Source organism: Nelumbo lutea, chromosome 8, assembly GCF_056320005.1.
Source record: "Nelumbo lutea isolate HS-2025 chromosome 8, American lotus-T2T, whole genome shotgun sequence".
In the NCBI taxonomy this organism is placed as follows: Eukaryota; Viridiplantae; Streptophyta; class Magnoliopsida; order Proteales; family Nelumbonaceae; genus Nelumbo; species Nelumbo lutea.
In genome coordinates, this window is record NC_142691.1 from 33,962,956 (window position 1) to 33,970,800 (window position 7,845).

The 7,845-nt window shown below is 37.5% G+C and overlaps 1 non-coding gene across 1 annotated transcript; it reads left to right on the plus strand.

Moving 5' to 3' along the window:
* Nucleotides 1–1,776: 1,776 nt before the first annotated feature.
* On the plus strand, nucleotides 1,777–1,883 carry LOC148843766 (small nucleolar RNA R71). The gene has a single exon (XR_016103913.1). It is a non-coding gene; the product is annotated as a small nucleolar RNA R71 (small nucleolar RNA).
* Nucleotides 1,884–7,845: the final 5,962 nt, after the last annotated feature.

Sequence of the window (7,845 nt, forward strand, 5' to 3'; positions counted from 1 at the left end):
GATGGTAATTGCTTCAGTTCAAGGGTGGGGGGTTCTTGGGGTGATGGCTTACCTGATGGTCCAGGCAATTTGCCTAAGTTCTCTAATTTAAGAAACCCCTTTCCCTTGAATTGAGGCTTATCGTTCAGGTATGCTATCATGAGGTTTATTTTTTCATTTTCTCCTTCTTCAAGTTCTCCCTGCTGGAGGCAGAGTTCAAGAGGATCAGTTATTCTACTTACCTGGAAGCATTCATCAATTATTAATTCAATGGCATCAATCATAAAACAAGAATCATCACTAGAGGGTGCATGTTTCATAGCATTAGACATTTTAAAAATTATCTCCTCATCTTGTATCCTAAGGCTGAGTTGTCCTTGTTGGACATCAATCATTGCTTTCCCGGTAGCCAGGAAATGTATCCCTAGGATAAGCGGGACCTCCACATCTTCTTGCATGTCTAACACAATGAAATCAACTGGAAAAATGAATTTGTCAACTTTAACTAACACATCTTCTATGATCCCCCTAGGATGTCTAATGGATCTATCAGCCAATTGTAATGCCACTCTAGTGGGTTGGGGTTCATTCATCCCCAATTTCTTGAAGATAGAATATGGCATTAAATTGATGCTAGCTCCCAGGTCACATAAAGCTTTTTCAATTTTTAAACTGCCAATGGTACAAGGAATAGTGAAACTCCCTGGATCTTTGAGTTTCTGAGGCAGCTTGTTCAGAAGGATAGCAGAACATTCCTCATTTAATGCAACTGTAGCCACATCTCCCAGTTTCCTTTTGTTTGCCAATAATTCCTTCAAAAACCTTGCATAGTGTGGCATCTGGGCTAGAGCATCAGCAAAAGGAATATTAATATGTAAACTTTTAAATATTTCAAGAAACTTACCAAATTCCTTCTCCAATTTTTGTTGCTTCAGCCTGTTAGGGAATGGGACTTGTGGTTGTTGGTGCATCCCTTGTTGTGCTTCTGGTTGTTCCATCTTCTGTTGTCTGGTCCCAAGGCTTGTTTCTGCCTTGGGTTCAGCCCAATTCTTCTTTTCTACCTCAGGCAACTCTTTTCCACTCCTTAAGGTAATAGCTTGCACCTGCTCTCGTGGATTCACTTCAGTGTTGCTTGGAAGAGTTCCCGGCAGTCTGGAAGAGATTAATTGTGCCAATTGCCCCACTTGGTTTTCCAGGTTTTTGATTGAGGCTTCCTAGTTCTGGAACCTAATTTCTGCACCTGCTATAAATTTTGTCATCAGTTCCTCCAAATTGGATTTTGGTTCAGGCTGATGATAAGTCTGGTGGAACGGCTTGGAAATATGCTGATTTGGCCAGGACTGGTTTGAATGTCCCCTCCATCCTGGATGAAAAGTATGGTGACTCTGGTAACCCTGCTGTCTTGACGAATTGCTGACATAGTCAACTTGTTCAGTAGATGGTCTGAACTGATTGCCAACTTGGCAGTCTGTACTGATGTGGCCTCCCCCACACAATTCACAATTAAGAGGCTGCACATGCATGGCAGCTATCTACATTTCATCTAATTTCTTACTGAGTGCTCCTATTTGTGCAGATAGTGCTGTATAAGTGTCAACATTATGCAAGCCTTGCTGCTTCCTAGTTTGAGTTCTTTCTGAATGCCATTGATAGTTGTTGGCTGCCATTTCCTCAATAAGTGCATGGGCAACCTCAGGAGTTTTATTATTTATGGATCCTCCGGCTGCAGCATCTAATATGGTCTTATTTGAGTCAGTAAGACCATTATAGAAAGTCTGCACTTGCAGCCAAATGGGGAGGCCATGGTGAGGAACTCTCCTTAACATCTCCTTGTATCATTCCCATGACTCATATAAAGATTCCCCCTCTTGCTGGAAAAAAGTAGTGATATCATTCCTCATTTTAGCAGTTTTAGAAGGGGGAAAATATTTATAGAGAAAACGGCTGGCCATTTCGTCCCATGTGGCTATAGATCCTGTCGGTAATGAGTTCAACCAAGCTTTGGCTTTATCCTTCAAAGAAAATGGGAATAACCTCAGCCGGATGGCATCATCACTTACCCCATTGTGTTTGAAGGTGTCACAGATTTCCAAGAAGTTAGCAATATGGGCATTCGGATCCTCATGGGCCATACCACAAAACTGAACCGTATTTTGTATCATTTGGATTATGGCCGGTTTAATTTCGAAGTTATTGGCAGCAATAGTTGGCCTGATAATGCTGGAGACAGTCTCGGTGAGGGTGGGCTTGGCATAATCCATCATAGTTCTTTGTTCAGCCATTTCTTGTGCTTCTTGTCTGACTTGCCTAGCAGCTCTCAAACGGACACGGAGAGTCCGTTCAATCTCCGGGTCGTAAAGGATCTCTTCCAGTTCAGGTCTGCTTGTCATAAACTGTTAAAGTCAAAGCAATAAAAATGTCAATATTCACAAAAGAAAATAAATAACTAATCCTATCACACTGAAAATGTAAAGTGAATTATTGGAATACAAAAACCTACATCCTATCATGAATAAATGAAGTCGATTATACTAAAAGCAGATTTAAACCAATCATCTTATTCAAGGTTCCTTTATCTACATCCATCGATTGCAACATCTGAATTCAGACCCAATTTAGTTGAGTTCAGATCTACAAGTATTTGGTATTGTTAGTCCAGAGAAATTAACAAATAATAATTCAGATCTGAGCTGTATATCTCATACACACTCATTGGTATACACTACAATATACATCCATTAAGGTTGGAATCAAGTCTGTGATGCTTTAGGGCTGAAATCAGATCTGATCTGAAAAATATATTAAAAGGATCTGAAATAAACCAAAACCAGTCCTGAGTTAGGCTTGGGTTAAGGATTTTAAGCTCTACAATTGAAGCTCAAACCTGTATAGCTGATGCATATCAAACACTTGCTAAGACCTGAAAATTGGGTCTGCAATGTTTGGTATTGCAAGCTATTCGGTCCATACAACTTTTGTAGAAATCTGAAATCAGGTCTGCTAACTGTTGCACTATAGCAGCCCTGCTACAGATCTGAATGCTAATAGAAATACTTGAAAAGTGCTCATTTTTCTTAAATATCTGAGGCGTAACAATTATTCAATCCAAACATACACCTCCTTAGCTAATGTAGCTCGGTTACAAGTGGATAAAGCAAATGTTCAAGTCACCCAAAATCCAAAATGTGCTCTGTATCAGTTCAGTCCTCAACTATAGTTCAGATCTGTATCAGTTCAGATCTAAATTTTCTTTTTCATTCTTTGCTATCCAATTACCTTTGGGGTATGTCGGATTTATCATAGGGTGAATTGGGGTAGTGATGGCACCCAATTCACCTCAAACTTGCATCGGTTCAGATCTGAGTTCAGAGGAATTCAGATCTGAACTCAAGTCTGAGTTTGGATCTGAATTCTCAATTGCCTTACCTTCAGTTATTGCTACCAAATTGTTTTTGGGGAATAGCAGAAGTGCCCTAGGGTGAATTGGGGTGGTGATGACACCCAATTCCCCTCAAAATTGCATCAGTTCAGGTCTGAGTTCAGAGGAACTCAGATCTGAACTGTTGCAGATCTGCAATAGCAGAATTCAGATCTGAACTCAAATCTGAATTCTGATCCGAATTCTCAATTGCTCCTCTTGTTGTTCAAAAGATCTCCCCTTTTTTTTCATTTTATATATATTTTTTTTCTTTTTGTAATGAAAGAAAAGAATAATAAAGTCTGAAACACAAGCAATTCTTTTCGGCTGAGTGCTGCAGATCTGAAATCTGCTGATCTGAGTGCCGAATGCAACTCAGATCTGCAACACTCATGTTTTTGTGAATTTTTTCTTTTTTTTTTTCTTTTTGAAGGGAACAACACCAAGATTGAATAGAAATCAAATATGCCTTTATTAAAATGAAACTGAAACCAGAAAAAGAAAGTAATCTACTTAAGAAAGAAGAAACATAACTACAGTAGTACAGCAGTTGCAGTCCAAGCTGAAATGAAAAAGTTAGCAAATTAACCCAACTATGAATGCAATGCTGAATGAGATCAGATTAAGAATGCTCAATGTTTCCTAATATTGTTTCCCTAAATTCCCTGGCAACGGCGCCAAAAACTTGATGTGTGGTTCATTGTGACACTAGCAAGTGCACTAGCCATTCAAGTAATAAAGTAGTGAGTGAAGTATCGTTCCCACGAGGATTTAGGAAACAATTACCAATACTAAATTGAGCACTTCTTATCTGATCAACAAATAAATCAAAACTTTAATGAAAGCTAAAAAATCCTAAATTAAAATCTATCTAAATCATTGGCCCAATTGCCTTCAAATCAGGTTAGAAGAGTAAGCAGTAAATGTCAATCTCAGAATTCAGCAATTTATCAATTTGGATCATTCGAATAAATCATGATTGAGCATTGGTTTGGTGAAACCCCAAGGTCATGAACAGCCTCTCTCAAGCGCATGTTCATCCTATGCATGAGTGACGGTTCTTCTATCAATAGCAAGAATCTAATCCCATGCATGCATTTCTTCAAACACTTCTAAAGCATCAATTCAAATCTGAATTGATCACCAACTGAATTGTGCAAGTTATCTCTAACCTTGCACTCAATTCAGTTCTTGAATAGTAGATCTGAATTCCTAGAGTCTCTCTCAAGCACTCTAGGAATTCCAAGCTGTAGATTAATTCGGTCAATCTGAAAATTGCAGATCTGAATTCTCTTTCAAGCAATTCAGATCTTGCAATCTCAGATCTGAGAATTCAGATCTGAGTTTTGAAGGTTAGTTGGCCGAATTACTCTACAATAACACCCTTATTCAAGAAACTTCAAGTACAATCCATGATCATTTGAATGAATAAAAAAGAATTAGATTGCTGAACTGAAATTTTACAAGCTGAAATACATCAAGGAAGAATGGAAACAAGGAGAAAGAAGAAAGAAAATATAACTAAGAAACTGAATTCAAATCAAAAGAGAATGAAACTACAAATGATTTATTACAAAAGATCTTTGAATCACAAACCCTCAATTCGAACTCACCTTCTTCTTCTACCTTGCTTGTCTTGAACTTCCTTCAGCCCTTCTTCTTCTTCTTCCTTGCGCCTAGCCTTCTTCTCTTCTCTTCTCTCAAGGTGGCCGAACCTCTAAGAGTGGGAGAGCCTTCCTCTCAAGCAATTGAACACCTCTCCCCCCTCCTAGAGGCCTCCTTATATAGTTTTTCAAGGGGGCTCTTGCCCCTTCTTGAAGTCTCTAGAATTGGGTGTATTACACCCCTCATGAACCTTCTAGAGTGCTCCCTCCTTCTCTTCAAGAAACATCTAGGAGTTGCCGCCCCTACCTCCCTTTGGGCTGCTATTTGGGCTACAACTTAGCTTGCTTTTGAGCTCATGTGGGCTACACTCTAGGCTGTTATTTGGGCTAAAAATGGGCTGGGTCGAAATTTCCTTCTTGCTAGGCTTCTTCCTTTGGGTTTTCCAAAGAGTTAGCTTGCACTTCTTGGGCCGAAGTGCTCTCTCTTGCTCTCATGGCTGGGCCGGGCTGAATTTGATAAATTTTGGGCTTTCTTTTCTTGCTTTTGCCTTCTTTTTGTTGATTTGGCTCCCCCTGAAATCTTTCTTACAATCAAGCTAAAATAGGGCAAAATCTAATTAAACCGGCATAAAATTTCATGCAAAAACCTCATAAAATATAGATAAATTGTAGGTTCATCAAGGGAGAAGGATCTAGAATAAGGAGAAGAGAGAGAGAGAGTTTGTTTGTAGAAAAGCCAATGCCAACTCCATTCATTCAGGCTATATTTATAGCCTTATGGTGCTACAAACTGGGAGTAGAAATAGGAACTACTGCCCCTTAATCTTAGGAGCTTATCAACAAAAAAAACAGAATGCACTTATCTAGGAAACAGAATGCACTTATCTAGGAAACAGAATGCACTTATCTAGGAACAGAAATTGAAGACTTATCTAATGCACTTATCTAGGAAACAGAATGCACTTATCTAGGAGCAGAATTGAAGACTTATCTATTCTAACAGAATTAAAACTGAATGGATAAGGCTTATCCCAACTAAGAGCTAACATGACCGAGTCTTCTGCTGCTATCCACTTTGACCGGGTCTTCTGCTGCTATCCACTTTGACCGGGTCTTCGGCTGCTGCATGCATGCACGTATCACATTTGTTGAAAATAATAGATGGCGTTTGAAATGGTGTTGATAGATCCATTACACAATGTTAATTGGCACTGTTAAAGTTTGAAAAATGCCACTTTCAATCCTAAAGTTTTAAAATGGACCACTTTAATAAAGTTAATCATGTAAATTATATTAAGGTGGCTCTAAAGTATGTTATTTAAGATAATTAATTAAATTAAGCAATTAAATCAGTAAATTAAATTAATTAAGAAAACGAAGTTAATTAATTAAATTAAATAAACATGATTAATCAATCTAAATAAGTAAATTAATCAAATTAAGTAAGGTAATTTAAAAATTAATCTAATATGGAACCACTTTGGCCACTAGTTTTCTGGTCAATAATTTGATCGTCCGGTCTGAATGAATCAACTCAAGACATTTAAAAAAATAAGAAAATTTAAAAATAATTAAAATAAAAAATGACTCAAAGACCATTATTACTAGATCGAAGTACAATTTAGTAGTGCAACCGTTTGGGGCAACAGTTTGTTAACAAAGTTAATGTTTTTGTTTTGAAAAATTCTGGGCCAACTATAAAAAGGAACTGGGCAATTGACTTACTCTTTGGCCGAATGGTTCCACTGCCTGGGTTTAAAATGTTACCAGATAATTGACAAAATCTTGGGTTGAGAAGTTTGACCGTCTGAAAATTTTAACTTGCTCAACAAATTGCTGACCTAAATGATTGAATTGCTAAACTATTTGATCCAATAAATGGTTTTCGGGTCTTTTTTTTATTTTTTATTTTTCAAAATATCATGGATCGATCCATATTTGAACCAAACAATTGAATCATTGACCTAAACAACAATGACCAAAGTGGTCTTGTTTTGGGATGGGTTTTAAAACCTTATTTAATTGGATTAATTTATTTATTAAATTAATTAATTAACTTCATTTAATTTGCTTAATTTATTTAATTAACTTAATTAAGTAAATTAAATACTTTAAGGTCATTTCATTGGACGCTTGAAGTAATGCCATTTCAAACACCATCTATTTCTGTTTCTGCCTACAAATTAAAATTAAATGGTGTTATTATTAAGGTAAAAAATGACCTTTTCTATTCTTTAGGATCGAAATGGGCCTTTTTCCCAAGGTTGAGGAGTTGTGAGAACCAAAAAGAGGTTTCAGCCATGGTTTTCAAGACTGGACTGGACTGGAAAAATCGGTATCCGGTCACCTGACCGGTTCCAGTTTTCCCCCTCGAAACCATTGATTTTGGTCAGCGAACTGTTGAATTGGGCGATTAACTGTTCGAACAGTTTTGACCGTTTTTTATTTTTTCAAAAATTTTTTATTTTTTTATTTTTGTATCACAACAGGCCGAGCATTCAGTTTAAATGGTCGGACCGTTAAACCCGTTCGATCGCTGGGTCGGTTTTAAAAATCATGGTTTCAGCAAATTACCCCGTTTTCGGTGAAAGATAAAAATGTTTTATTAAATTTCGCATACTGTTCAATAAAAAATTTTGCTTATAACTTTGCGTTTCCAGTACGTTGAAGAAAACTTGGTTGTTTGCAATGTGAAATGGACATTTTAGTTTAAAAGCATGGAGTCGAGTCCAGTTACTATTTCCGGGAAGCCTTCTCCCGTAAGTCTGTGAGTCAAGTCAAGACGCGGTTTGTTCTTTCTATTGTTGCACAGATGGGTCACGCCTATAAATATCCAAGTTGTAG